The sequence below is a fragment of the Ptiloglossa arizonensis genome, chromosome 1 (assembly GCF_051014685.1).
Source record: "Ptiloglossa arizonensis isolate GNS036 chromosome 1, iyPtiAriz1_principal, whole genome shotgun sequence".
Lineage (NCBI taxonomy): Eukaryota > Metazoa > Arthropoda > Insecta > Hymenoptera > Colletidae > Ptiloglossa > Ptiloglossa arizonensis.
The window spans coordinates 25,977,869-25,993,362 of NC_135048.1; the positions used below are offsets into that span (position 1 = coordinate 25,977,869).

Here is a 15,494-nt window from a genome sequence, read left to right on the forward strand (position 1 = left end):
TGGATCCAATGTTCCCTCTAATAAATGACTTTTAATTACGGCCTCTCCGCGGGCACAATAAAACCCCGTTGATTAATTAAGCCCGCCTACCATTCGCGTCGAACGGATCGCGTTTAAGCGTTACTTAACGAAAATTGCTGCTCCTCCGTGGCTAATGATCGGAAAATATCGGTACGATAATTATTTCTGACGAGGGACCAACGTCGTACACCACGTCCTGGTATCGTACCGAGGGACAAGGTGTTCCTTCCACACGGGTGGGGGAGAAATGGCGCGCGTGCGTTCTCTTCCGCGAGATTCCTCGTAACCGCGTTCCTCTTCTTCTTCTTCTTCTCTTTCTTCTTCTTCTTCTCGTACTCCCGCTCCATCCCTCGTCCACATCGACTCGAGAAACGATTCGACGTCGTCCGACGCGAGACGTCATCGTCAGGATCGTCGTGGATCGCCGCGAGGCCATCGCATCGCCGGATGGCAATTGCGCTAGCCGATCGAGAGCCGTGAGAATCGTAACGACTCCCGCCTCCGCCTCCGCTCGTAACTTTCAGCGAGTCGATCGGTCCGGTAACCCCTACCTCCCCCGCCGATTCATCGTCGTTTCCACGTAAAAACCACCGACGCGAGAACGGGGCGAGAAGGTGCAACCGGCCCGAGCGCGTCTCGAACGTTCAAAGGGATCAATCGAAGTCCCAACGGTTGCCGGCTCGGCGATTGTCCTCCTTTCTAGAGCTGACCTTCTCGATAAAGACACTTACCGCCTCTGATCTTCCGCTTTGAGAAAAGAATGGCATCGACCGACGATCTTAACCGAGCCACCAGCCGCGATCCGCGTACAACGCGCAGTGCTGGACGGAGAGCACCGAAGAGGTTCCTTTCGAATTAGCGAATCGATATACACGTGCACGTTTACGTACGTGTGGTTCTTTTATTTTTTATTTTGCTTCTTCGTGTGTGTGTTTTTTCTTCTTTTTTTTCTTTTTCCTTCTTCGTGTGTGTTTTTTCTTCTTTTTTTTCTTTTCCTTCTTCGTGTGTGTTTTTTCTTCTTTTTTTTATTTTCCTTCTTCGTGTACGTGTTTTTTCTTCTTTTTTTTTCATTTTGCTTCTTCGTGTGTGTTTTTTCTTCTTTGTTTCCTTTTTCTTCTCTCTCCTCTCCTCGCGTGGTTGATTTCCATCGGCGCGTGAAAGTCACCGTGTCGCGCCTCGACGGAAACTATTTTAAATGACCGACGCCTCGTTACTTTCGTCGCGGCGGAGACGGGACGAATTTTAATAAATTAAGTAGACGGTAATAGCCGTCTGTGAGCTGAATCGCGCAAACGAGCGCGAACGAAAAGAAATCGTCGGGACCTCGCGATCACGACACTTCGGCGCGTGGATCTCCCGCGCGAGCTGAGACGATTTTCGATCGTTTCTTTCTCGCGGTGATCGATCGCGTGGGAATTTCTTCTGTTTTTTTTTTCCCTTTTTTTCTTCTTCTACTCGTGGAGTTTCCAGAGTTTCAAAGGAATTTCTGTCCGTTAGTTCGCGTTCACCCAGGATCGTAAAGAAAGGTTCGAGCCGGCTCGCCTCGACCGTCATTCGACTTTTTATTGACGAAAACACGGCTCGAACGCCCCCACAGGACCCACAGACAGGTCACGTTTTTACTGGCGGCCGTAATTATCGGGGACGATTTGTAATAAAACGTAGCGGTCCTCGGTGCGACACTTTGTCCACTTAGTTATCTTCGCGCTGGTTTTCACGTAGCTTTCGTTGTTTTTTAAGACGAGCACCGTTTTTATGAAATGGAAATTTCCAGGAGAGAAATTGATACGTTCAGGATCGATGTGTATATTCGTTTTTTGAGTATCTTGTGTAACTTTCCTTGCACTTCCAATCGAAAACAACGAAGACGGATGTATAATCATCAGGGAAAAAATCACACGTATACATCGAGCCTTGTTATATCAGTACACAGATAATGTACCTTGTCCTAAAAGTATCTTTTGTTAACTTCGAGTCCAGATACTATTTTGCAAAGCACGTATCATTCTGTGCGTTTGTATACAATTGTACGAAACAAGAGAATCGTGTGCATAGGTACTTGATCATTTCTGAATTACTCATATTTCAATATTTTTCGAGCCAGTTTAATACATCGTTCTTCTGTACTCGATGCTACTACAATGGATGCAACCGGATGCCCTCGTTACATTAGAAAGTTAAAAACGCGAGTTTTGTATATTCCAGAGACTTTTTACCCCCATAGACCTTGAGCTTACTCTAACACTATAAGTTAGGGTTCATCGAGTCAACGTCGAAGAATTTAACAAAACGAGTTCTGAAATTGTTACGATACTATTATTATATATCAGAAAATACTTCTATTGTTCTAAATGTGAGTTTCGTATATTCGAGACATTTCTATCCAAACTTCGAACCTACTCCGAAACGAAAGATTAGGGTAGATTCGATCAAAGTCGACGAATTTACCAAAACAAGTTCTAAAATTGTTACAAAACTTCCATTATATATCAAAAAGTACTTCCATTATTCGAAATACAAGTTTCATATATTCGAGACATTTCTATCCAAACTTCGAACCTACTCCGAAACGAAAGATTAGGGTAGATTCGATCAAAGTCGACGAATTTACCAAAACAAGTTCTAAAATTGTTACAAAACTTCCATTATATATCCAAAAGTACTTCCATTATTCAAAATACAAGTTTCATATATTCGAGACATTTCTATCCAAACTTCGAACCTACTCCGAAACGAAAGATTAGGGTAGATTCGATCAAAGTCGACGAATTTACCGAAAGGAGTTCCGTAGCTGTTACAATGGACGCAACCGGATGTCCCGGTTGCATTAGAAAGTTAAAAACGCAATATTTTTAATATTCCACCGAGATTCTTCGACTGGAAGACTTTGCATTTACTCGAAAACGAACAGTTAGGGTGAATCGTGATCAAAGTCGAGGAATTTCGTTTGAGAAACGAGCTCGCGTATACGAGTCGTCCTCTCGACCTCGTCATCTCGAAGTAGCGCGATCCAGTTTGCAGAGTGCAGTTTCCGGTCTTTCGAAACGAAACGGCGTTCCGCAACGCGTGCTCCGACGATCGGCCTTCGCGCGATGCAACGTTGGACCGTTTGTTTCCGATGCCATTATTCCTATGTTCCTCGATAACCAGATTCGTATCCGAACGATCGCGCAACACGTCGAACGCGCTCGAATTTGAACGTCACCGATCCTGGTTCCCGCGCACCGAATTGAACATTCGTCGCCTCTTTGCGCTCGAAAGACGACTCACGGTCGCCGTAGAACTCGAAACAAGTCTCGTCGTATCGTAACGCGAAAAATTGCACATCTTTGGGATTTCAACATTAGATTTCTTTGCGAAATGTCAAGATTTACGAGATTTAAAAGGGAGAAGAAAATTACGTTTAGTGTGATTTTATGTTTGTTTTTAATTGGAAGACTTGACGAGATTTATAGGTTGTTAGGTTGTTCGAGAAGTTTTACCGAACGACGAAAGTATAGTACTAGGTTAGTTAAAATAATAATACTTGAATTAGGTGTAGCGATTTTACTAGGTTGTTCGATAAGTTTTGTCGATCGAACAGTATAGTACTAGGTTACTTAAAAAAAGAAAACTTAATTATTGAACTTACTATACTTACTGTATAGTACTAGGTTACTTGAAAAAAGAAAACTTAATTACCGTAACTTACTATACTTATTGAACGGTATTGTACTAGGTTATTTAAAAAAAGAAAACTTAAATTACGTGTAGCGATTTTACTAGGTTGTTCGATAAGTTTTGTCGTTCGATAAAATTTATTCAACAGTATAGTACTAGGTTACTTAAAAAAATAAAACTTACGCGTATCGATTTTACTAGGTTGTTCGATAAATTTTATCGTTCGATGAAACTTATTGAACGGTGTAGTACTAGGTTACTTAATAAGTTTCATCGAATTACAAGACTTATTGAACAATCTAGTAAAATCAATACGCGTAATTTTAGCGCCGAGAAATATTATCGAGTTCGTCACTAAGAAATCTTGAAACGAAAAGGGTTAACGATGATTTCTTGAAAGCAACTCTTGTCGTATCGTACCGTGAAAAATTGCACGTTTTTAGCTTCAAAAGTTAAATCTTTGTAAAACGCAAAAATATACGAGATATTAAAATGAAATAAAAATTACGTTCAATGTGATCGTATGTATATTTGTAATTGGAAGATTCGATAAAATTAAAATCGATACGTGTAATTTTAGCCCCATGAAGTATCGTCGATCTCGTCATTGTGAAATCTTAAAACGCAAACGACTAACAACAATTTCTCGAAAGCAACTCTTGTCGTATCGTACCGTGAAAAATTGCCCGTCTTTACCTTCAAATTTAGATCTTTGTGAAACGTAAAAATATCCGAGATATTAAAATGAAACAAAAATTACGTTCAACGTGATTGTACGTATATTAGTAATTTGCAAAGACTCCATAAAATTAAAATCGATACGCGTATCGTAACGAAACGACAAGAAATCGTGAAAAATTGCACATCTTTGGGTCCAAAGTTCGATCTTTGTAAAACGTAAAAATATACTAGGTATCAAAGTGAAACAAAAATTACGTCCAATGCGATTCTACGTATATACAATATTTATTTGTAATTGGAAAAATTCCACAAAATGAAAATCGATACTCGTAATTTAGATCCCGCGAAGTATCGCAGATCTCGTCACCGCGAAATCTCGAAACGAAGAAGTTTCAACGACGATCTCACGAAAGCAAACGTCGTGTATTTCGAGGACAAGCGAGGACTGGTTGATTCCGAAACGAGCGAGGAGTTCTTGCAAAAGATGCTCCCGTTTCTTTTTAATAATTCGCATGGGAATATTCCGGCCCGATATCGTCGAGATCGCTCCGCCCGATACGCTCTTACCACGCGAGGTTTAACGAATTAAATAATTAGCCCCCGATCACGAGGTGATCAGCCGTGATTCTCGTAGCGACGAACCTGGACTGTTATCGCGTGCTGGATTCTCATCGGCCGACGCCGCGACGTATCGTTCGGGATCTTGTCGAACCGTGACGCTTTTCGCTCCGTGTCACGACCAAAGACAAAGAAATCGGTCGGCCACACGCGCACGAAATTACGAAACACACGCGTCCTTCGATTCTTCTGCACCGCTCGTGTACTACCGCGCGATACGTTTATACCAGTTCCGCGAAATACCAAGTGAACCAGTCAAAACACAAGTTCGCGTTCACGAGTCGACTTCACGCGATATTTTTCTATTCGAGGACAGCTTCGACACTCTAGCTATCACTTGGTTCGATGTAGCTGCAACTGGAGTTGTAACGCGAAAAGTAGAAACGTTCGACGGTTCGTGTGCACTTTGTCGTTTTGTAGCGTTAACGGAGTAACGTTGGACGAACGATTCACGAATATTTGAATTCCTTTTCTTCGCGAGAGCTTCGATTTTAAAATGTGAACGTGTCGAGTAACCATCGTGTTAACCGTGATTGAGAGAGATACGAGATAAGTCGATAAACTCGACTCGGTATCTACGGATCGGAATCGTACGAATTTCGGGAAGCGGATTTTCAGCGCCGAGTACAATGTCGAGAGGAACCAACCGCGCGAGAAAACGGATACGATCGAGCACAGTTTGTTAAATGTAATCGGTAGGAATGATCGTTACAAACAGCGTCGCGTAGAGTGAAGTTTGTTTCGCGTTTTTTTGAGATGTTGCGAGTGTATCGAAATAGTTCGAAGATTTCACGTAGAGAGCACTTTGTCATTTTAGAGATATTACGAACGCAAATATTGCAAATACATTTGATTACACTTTCTTAGTTTCAATATATTATCAGTGTAACGGAATACTTTAAACATTTCGCGAAAATTCCCCGTTTGGTTTCCCAATTTTGCCACGTTCTAACTACGTAAAACTATCTCGTGTATTTCGCGCGGATACTGTTCCCATTTTTTTCAGTACGTTTAAAATACACCTACTTCGAATACTTCGCGCGGTTTCTGTTTCGAATTTTTCTCACTTATTCGAAGTACAACTATTGTCGAATATTCCCCATAGATTGCACTCCGTTTCTCGTTCTCGGTACGTTTCAACTATATATAAAAAAAAAAAGTTTCAAATATTTCGCGCAGATTGCACTTTGTTTCGTACTCATATCGGTATAATTTCAAACGTACCGAACAATTTCGAATATTCCGCGCGTATTTCACCCTAGGTCTCCCGTTTTCCTTATACTTGTAATGTACCGAATTGTTTCCTACGTTTCGTGCATATTACACTCTGTTTCTTGCATTCGGTACGTTCGAAACGCACCGAACTATGTCGAACATTTCGCGCTGATTACACTCGGTCTCTCGTTCCTCGAGTATATTCGAAACAGACACTCGATCGCAAAAGTATCGACACTTGGACAAACGGGTACGAGAATCGCGATTCGACGATACGATCGGTCCGTGCTCGACACCACGACCAATTCGTGGACAATTCTCGCGTTTATGGTTCCCGGTAGTCGTATCGGGGAACGTGTCGTCCTGAATCCACCATCCCTCGCGAACAAGAGCGATCTCCACGTACCTTGAAAGCGACGGTGGTGAACGTTGCCAGATGATCGTCGACGTACGGAACGACCGATGTCCCTCTCTCAGGTACGTAACACTGTCCGGCACTTTGTCACCATAACGTATTGTACATCGACGGAACTGTCGCTGTCACTAGAAATCCCCGACACTGATTATATTCACTCGTACGCGATATCACCGTGAGCGTCGGGTGCCGTTGATCACACGAAAGTCTCCGACGTTACGTTTCACCGACGAACAGCTCCACTCCGTTAAAAAGCACACGGTGTTTCTCGTTGTACGGGCCCGTGAAAACGGGGACCGTCTCGGTTGCCGCACCGCGGAAAATCTTACGGTTCTCCTCCCTCGAGATGTTCCGATTTCCGTGTCGAGTAGAGAAAAGAGGAGAAAAGGACGAAGAGGAAAAAGAAAAAAAAAAATTTCACTCTCAGCCGCTGGTAGCCGATTCTCGAAATTGGGCCTCTTCTCTGTCAGTTGTGTCACGACTCGTGTGTAATCCCCCGTGGAAACGCGACGATAGGTGTGTTTTTCTGTTCGCCACCGGTTCCGGTGGAGACCGGGGGCGCCGAAGGAACGAATCCTTTCGGCCCGAACCGGATAACGGAAGGAGACGCGAAAGAAGAAGAAGAAGAGGAACAAGAAGAAGATTCTTGACGCGGCGATGACCGTTAGGTGAATGACTTTGGAAGGCGAGGGTGTCCACGTCGATTCTTGAATCAGCCCCCACCTCCGATTATTTTCTGCGGTCCCACTTCGTTCGGGCGATCGGTCGGCCGCTCGTTCGTTCGCTGGCACGGCTCGTGCGCTCTCGTAAGTATACTTCGAATGGGCCTTATGGGCACACTGTGCGTCGGATCAGCGGAGAAGCGTGCAGGGTCCATCCGCGGCACAGGTGGGCCGCGGGTCCTGTCGTACCTTTGGTGGGGGGTCCTGCTGGACGACCGGAGGGATCCTCTCGGGCCACGGGGAGGGGGTACAAGGGAGGGGCCTCACCGCGCTACCCTCTCTTCGCCTCTCCTCCTCCTCCCGAGCCCGGACCTCCTACCCTCTCCGGATCTCGTGGACCGACGAGACGCGGGATCGCGCTAGCGCGAGCGCCGATCCTCGACGGCCACTTCGATAAGGATCCTGCGGTTTCGGGGACCTTTTCTCTTCCGCTCCTTTTTCTCGCGTCGGGTTAGGGTCGCCGGGACGTCCACGGGGACCAACAAGCCTCCACGGATGGATTTAATAATATCGGTTGCGCAACACCGCTTCGAATAATCGGGATTCTTTTACGATACCGCGATGCTCACCGGTGACCGACGCTCGGAAATACATTTTATTACGTGGAAATTAAAAGTTTCCACAATGTTGTTTTCAACGAGTGTCGTTTACGATTGTATAAAATAACAAGTGCATAGACGAATTGTCCAATGTTTATATTTTTTGCGTTAGAATTTAAACGAATGTCGACGACGTTTTTAAATATGGAAAGGTTAGGTTTGGGACAATTGGAATTCTTTTCGAATACCGCGATGGTTACCGATAATCGAAAACAGTTACTAGGAATAAATTTGAATACTTGGAAATTTTTAAACAATAGTTAACGATGTTATAAAATAACGAGTGCACAGACGAATTATCCAATGTTTCTATTTTTCGTGTTAGAATTTATCCGAATGTCGACGATCTCTTTAAATATGGAAAGGTTAGGTTTCGAACAATTGGAATTCTTTTCGAATACAGCGATGGTCACTGATGCTCGAAAACAGTTACGAGAAATAAATTTGAATACTTGGCAATTTTTAAACAATAGTTAACGATGTTATAAAATAACAAGTGTTATTTATATTAAAATAACAAGTGTTATTTATATTAAAATAACAAGTGTTATATGTATTTCCATATTCTATAAATATGGAAAGGTTAGGTTTCGAACAATCGGAATTCTCTTCAAATACCGCGATGGTCACCGATGCTCGGAATAAACTTTAATACTTTTGGCAATTTTTAAACAATAGTTAACGATGTTATAAAATAACAAGTGCACCGACGAATTATCCAATGTTTCTATTTTTCGACGAATTATCCAATGTTTCTATTTTTGGACGAATTATTCAATGTTTCTATTTTTTGACGAATTATCCAATGTTTCTATTTTTCCACGAATTATCCAATGTTTCTATTTTTCCACGAATTATCCAATGTTCCTATTTTTCCACGAATTATGCAATGTTTCTATTTTTCGCGTTAAAATGTAAACGAATTCTCGATGACGTCTTTAAATACGGAAAGGTTAGGTTTCGAACAATCGGAATTCTTTTCGAATACCGCGATGGTCATCGATGACCGACGCTCGAATACAGTTGCGAGAAATAAATTTTATTGCGTGGCAATCTTTAAACAATAACGTCGTTAACGATGCTGTAAAATAACAAGCGCACCGACGGATTATCCAATATTTTTATTTTTTGCGTTAGAATACGAACGAATGTCGAAGAGGTCTTTAAACATGGAAAGGTTAGGTTAAGGTCACCGATTACCGATTACCGGTATATCTCGCGCATATTTCGGGAAAATCGTTGGATGAGATAGAGAAAAATTAACTATATTAATAGTACAGAATAGAAAAAGTTTTCGAAAAATATACTGTGGAATTTGTGGTAAATTTATTTCTAAAAATAATCGTTTCCAGTGATTAGTAAATTTAGAGGTTATGGGCCACGTTCGAATATTGTAGTTTAAATAGGGAACTTTTCGTGAAGAAAGTTCCGACGAGAACACACAAATAGGAGTTTTAGAATAAAATTTACAAAAGATACTAGTTTGCGAGAAGATTCTCGATTCGTACGCTTTTAGAGTACTCGATATTCGGTCGCGTATTACGTCACCCGATTTCTAAAATACCCGTTCCACGAGAACGATCTTCGTTCAAACAGTTTCGAATGGTACAATTTCTTTTTTTGTAAAACTGCCGCGACGTTCGTTCAAAGGAGAAGTATCCTCACGTTCGAAACGTTCTTACATTCGAAACGAAATTTTCCACTTTCGTGCTCGTTCGATCACTGGTCTTGTATCGTGATTTATTTATCGAATTGCACTCGCTCGATCGCAAGATCGTCACCTGGTGTGCAATTCGTGAATCGATGCGAGACCGAGCCCGGGCCGCGAGAACATTTTTTAATCTCTGATCGTGTAAACAAAGCCAGGAGTGGGGTTTACGACCGTGTACTCGTCTTGTTTAATTGAGACGTGTTCTGTAACAAATTACACGGAGTATTAGAAAGGTTCCTTCGCGGTACGGCTATCTGCTAATGAATCATCGACACTTGATCGTAGCTTTTCAAGGCTTCGATGGGTTTTAACAGATAGCTGCACCGAACAGGAACTTTCCTAACACTTACGGGGTCGCTAAAAGAAGTGTTTGAAAATCTCGAGAATCGTTGCTAGATGGAGGAATTAGATAGAAGTGACACGAGAACGAGGATCTTGTAACCGTGGAGTATAATCGAGAAGAAAGGTAGACATTGATAGAACGTTGGTTTTATGAATAAAATTACACGGAACTTCTGCGTTCGTTTCGTGGAAGAAACGATGCGTCTTCGTGCAAGACGAATCGGGAGAAACATATTCCTTTTTTTTTTTTTTTTTTTTTCTTCTTTTTCTAGGAGAAAATCCGTATTTAATAGCGAATCGACCTTGCGTTTTCGTACGGCACGTGGTGTCGAATGTTTACAATTAAATACGTTACCGTGTACCGATATTGTATTACTCACGGCACAGGTCAGTGCTAAAATTAGTTTAAAGAAATACCCTGTACCTACTTCTACGGTGTAACACAATTCTCGCTACGTGTCCTTGAAGATCCAACCACGGCTGCTCGTAGATCATAGAGATCTTAATGATCGATAAGAGCTTTGGGGATTGTGTTAGTGATATATGGAAGCATGTTCGCGCATTCCACGCCGCCTTTCATTTATTCTATTTTAGCTCCACGAAATGGTACCCACGTTTCCCCCCACTCCGAGGAGGAAAAATATTATATTTCCGATAAGGTTGAATTTTCAGCTGTATTATTGGTAAATACGGTAGACACGTTCGCCTCGATGACAATTAGCAATAATGTAACGAGCGTGGCTCGTCGTTGTGTGACCTGAGGCTAAAGTGCAATTAACCAAACGCGATGATTGAAACGATAATTAGAACGGTACCAGAGGCACACTTTTGCGACGTGCATCGCCACGGTAAATGTGTACTGCGAGTTGTTCGTGTTTAAAATTAAATCACTCGACTCGACTTTCTCAAGCTCTGCAATCGTATATATATGCAAGTGTCGTGAATTAAATTACACGCGTATACGTTAGCTGGATGATCTTCGAGTACGAATTAAATAATAGAGTTCGTCGAAGTGAATAAAATTACAAGGATATTAGTCAAAGTTGAGTGTAGTATCTACGATAAGCTGTGACATGGTAGTTTCAACGAGGAAAGATAAAATACAACCGATCGATCGTGGATTGATATATTTTGAGGTTAACTTTGATACTCGTGGGCTGGGAACTGTGAAGAAAATAACTCGTAACATTTCAACCGATACGTCATATATTCTAATTGTACAACACACTTCTGTACAAGATGTACGCAAATTTACGACAACCAAAAGGGAAAATTCTTTTCAAAAGCCGGGTCATTTTCACATTGTGTCCCTGTACCTCGTTAAAGGGACATTTCGAGTTTTATGTGCTCGGTTACATAGGTGAACACAGGCACGAAAAAAATGAATTTCTATTTTACAACTCGAAAACAATTATTGCACATGGGGGCTACATTTACGAGTTCAATCTTTACTAAAAATTTCGAAGTACTCTATATACATCTATAGAGTATTTCCATACACATAATATTCATTCAAAGTACATACATTTCATACACTGTATTTAGAAATTATATCTACCATTTATTCTACATTTCGTGTCAAACGCGAGCAAACTCGGTACCAAAACTTTCCAAACACCCCATATACATTGTTTCCATACACATAATATTCATTCAAAGTACATACATTCCATACACTGCGTTTAGAAATAATATCAACGATTGTTTCTACATTTCGTGTCAAACGCGAGCAAACTCGGTACCAAAACTTCCCAAACACCCGGTATACACCGATACATTGTTTCCATACACATAATATTCATTCAAAGTACATACATTCCATACACTGCGTTTAGAAATAATATCAACGATTGTTTCTACATTTCGTGTCAAACGCGGGCAAACTCGGTACAAAAACTTTCCAAACACCCCGTATACATTGTTTTCATATACATAATATTCATTCAAAGTACATACATTCCATACATTGCATTTAGAAATTATGTCTACGATTTCTTCTACATTTCGTGTCAAACGCGAGCAAACTCGGCACCAAAACTTTCCAAACACCCCGTACACACCGATACATTGTTTCCATACGGGAAGATACTTAACCAAAGCGCGTACACTCTTATTATTCACCAGCGGTGCATTAATTCCCAGGGGAGGTCAATTCGAACGCATCGCGGGGCCTCGCGGAGATTAATGTTCCCAGCGAACTTCGAAACCGTTTGCAAAACGCTCGTAAAACCGCTTTTTACGAGTAGATGAAAGTTTAATCGAGTATGGCCGCGGTAGGTACGAGAGCGCTCCCTTTTGTGAGTCTCGTTACGGCGGTGGTAATCCCGATCGGTGTTCCGTTTTCATTTCGAGAAACATTGGGCCGATTTCGAGGAAAACGCGTTGCTCTACCGTTGAATAGAGATCCGCGGTACGGGCCCCCGGAGTCGTCCCCGGGGCCCGACGTGGCTGCGCGGACGGCCAGGGTCAACGCGGAACAATAGCGGGCCGTTATTGTGTTTTGTGCGAAAAAGGACGAGAATGTCGTAAAGCGATGATGGTGGTCATCGAATCGCTTAATCGGCCCCTCGGTCTTTTACGATCGAGCTTAGCTCTAATTAAAAAGTACGCGCACCGCCCGGCAGCGGCACGCCGTAAAAACGCACCGTTATAAAAACTGTCTCAAAAATTCCTACGATTTTCGTCGCCGCTCCGCTCCGCTCGCATTTTTACGACGACCCATTTTGCTAATCTTTATGAGCGCAAAGTGCCGTCTATTGGCCTCCTCGAGACTCTAAAAAAAAAAAGAAAAAAAAAGAAGAAGAAAAAAAAAAAAAAAGAAACCAGCCTACGGTTTGATGCAACAATAAACCGAGCGGACATTATTTTTTGTGTCGTCCGTGTAGGACGTCCGTCCACCGAGTAACAATCAATCGCACCGCGAAAGGGAAACCTAAAACGGATTCTCACTCGCGGAAATTACGGGTGGAAACCGTGGAAATACACGGATTTTCTACCGCTTCCGTTAATTCCGTCCAGCCGGTAAGAAGAAAGCGTATTCTCTCCCTGTAAGCGTACCGCGCGGCGTTTTACCTTGAATAACAATGGTCCCCGCGCGCCATTATCGCGAACGTGGCTCCGATCTCCGCGAAAAATTCGAGCCCCCGCTTTCCTCGTTTCCGCGTGCGCGCCCCACCGCCACCGGCGGGGAGCGATACCCACTTCCGGCAAGGAGTGGGGGAACCCGAGTCGAAACCCGATTCGACGGACATAGGTTAACCGCGGAACAGGTGACAACGCGTAGCAGTTCGAACCGTCATTTGATCGTGATCTCTCGGATGGTTCGCGTCCGAGAAACGAGTTCGAATCATTTCGAAGTCGTGGGTAAGCAACGTTGAACAACAACGCGAAGGTGGACCCGTCTTCTCGTTCGGCCGTGGTCGAGGATGCGCGAGCATGGACACGGTACGACACGCGCGCACGGGCGACGCTAATCACGAATGCAACGTTTGTACCACAGGTGGCGCCACGTGCACCAACTCCGAGAAACTGGCCACCGAGGCCCCCATTCAAACGAGCTAATTAACGCTTTTTCTTTCGCCGATGCTGATCGAGTTTCTTCCCAGGGTACCGCGGAATTCTCAATGGCGTGGCAAAAAACCGAGACGCCGGCTACGTTCGGAGCCGATCAATTAGGGAAACGAGTCGTTGGAATGCGTGTCGCGGTGGGGGGAAGTTTTTGCGCGCGACGCGCGCCCCGCGACCGCGTTTTCCCGCCAGAAATCGCTCCTACGGTCGAGATTGTCCGGACTGTTTCTTTTTCCAGGTTAGTGGAATTTGTTCACGAACGGGTCCGTTTTGCACGCGTTCACGGACAATATCCGAGAAAAAGAAAAAGAGAGAGAGAACATACCGTGAATCAATCGACACGACGATAAGAATTAATCGCGAACGCGATTTCTGTTGTATTAACGGAACAGACATCAACTCGGCTCGTTGGTCTAGGGGTATGATTCTCGCTTCGGGTGCGAGAGGTCCCGGGTTCAAATCCCGGACGAGCCCGCGGAATTTCTTTACTTTTACTTTTTACGAACCCGTACACTTTCACGTCGCTGGAGATTCTAAACTCGGTCTTGTGTGGCTGGGTAAGTTGTAAGCGTGCGGTAATACCAACGACGAGAAGACTCGTCGTCTCTCGAATATTATTCGAGACGTTTCGTTCCGTGTTCGTCTCCTCTAACGGTTACCGTTCTCCTTCTTTTTTTTCCCCCACCTCCCCCCTCTAACCGTACGAGACGATGCTCGCGCCTTTTCACCGGTAACTTTTTTTTTTCTACCGCCGTTATGATAATTACACTCTCGTCGGCGGCCGTCTTTTCACTCTCTTTTCTTTTTTCTTTTTCATCGTCGCGTTTGATAATGGAGCACGAGCAACGATGTGTACCGCGAACGCGTGTCGGTCGATGTTGCTGTCGCCGGGGATAATTGATGAACAACGTTTCCTTTCGGTGGGTCAGACTCGTGCGATGATCCGACAACCAACAATCTTTTTTTTTTTATCAACGAATTATCGAATTTTGTCTCGCGTTTCGAAGGTACAAATTTCTTCCGTTTGAGTTTTTTTTTTTTTTTTTTTAATTACTATCGGTGTCTCTCGATCAGTGTCGTAATACGGAAACAAACATTATTTTGTTAGTCGATTACTATTCGTTATTCAATATCAAAAGTGTCATATATATGATAATAAACGTAGAATATATTCTCGAGAAATTAATTTCCAGTTTCGTCGGATACACTTTTAACACGGTTTGTAAATTTATTCCGCAAGTTGGAACCGCGCGAATGGTCTACGTCGAGCCGGTAGCGATCCAAAGAATCGATATCGTTTTTTGCAAAATTTAATATCAAATTTGCTAGGAATTTCGAGCCTCGACAAGTTCGATCGCGAATCGTTGAGCCGGGCCAGTATCGAGTTGCACGATGCACTGCACGGATTTGTTATCAGTTTCTAACCGAGTGTTTCGCGAAGTGCACACATTTATATGACATGTTCGTCTTATTTATAGCCCCAGACGAAGCTGGCAACGTTTGTAAACAGAAAGCTGCCAGTCACCCCGTATAATCCGTACGAGCGAATACATTAGTCCCATTTGAACAAATCCGTGATTCACCGTCTGCTACGATGTCTCTAAACTTCATCGAAACCCGCTCACGTCTATTCCAATTCGTGCAACGACGTCTATAATTGCCTACCGTCTTCCCCGATCTGGCGAATGCTTCGTTTAAAAAAATTTGCACACGCTTCGTCGTCGCTACGATTACGTTCGAAGAAACGTCAATTGTAACAGTGATCGAGGGTGATTGTTACGGGGTCGTATCAAAATTTAAATACCCTCGGGTATTTCAGAACGGTTCTCGAAGCTGAAAGACTCGCGCACCGTGCAGAGATCGTATATTCTCAACGAATCGATCGTTCCGTCTCGAATTGCGCGGATTTTCGTTATTGGCCAACGCGACCGTAAGCAAAAAGT

At 43.2% G+C, this 15,494-nt stretch overlaps 1 protein-coding gene and 1 non-coding gene across 3 annotated transcripts in view; one reads left to right on the forward strand and one right to left on the reverse strand.

Annotated features, from left to right (window-relative positions):
- Nucleotides 1-14,076, reverse strand: part of LOC143149974 (knirps-related protein) — a 30,973-nt gene extending 16,897 nt beyond the window's left edge. The window contains exon 1 of one of the 2 annotated variants that reach the window (XM_076317907.1): nucleotides 14,064-14,076. The gene's annotated coding sequence lies outside the window, so the exon portion shown is untranslated. Of the gene's footprint in view, nucleotides 1-6,601; nucleotides 7,401-14,063 lie in introns of those variants that run through there. The other variant, XM_076317897.1, reaches the window with a different exon arrangement.
- Trnap-cgg (transfer RNA proline (anticodon CGG)) lies at nucleotides 13,954-14,025 on the forward strand. Its single transcript has one exon. It is a non-coding gene; the product is annotated as a tRNA-Pro (tRNA).
- Nucleotides 14,077-15,494: the final 1,418 nt, after the last annotated feature.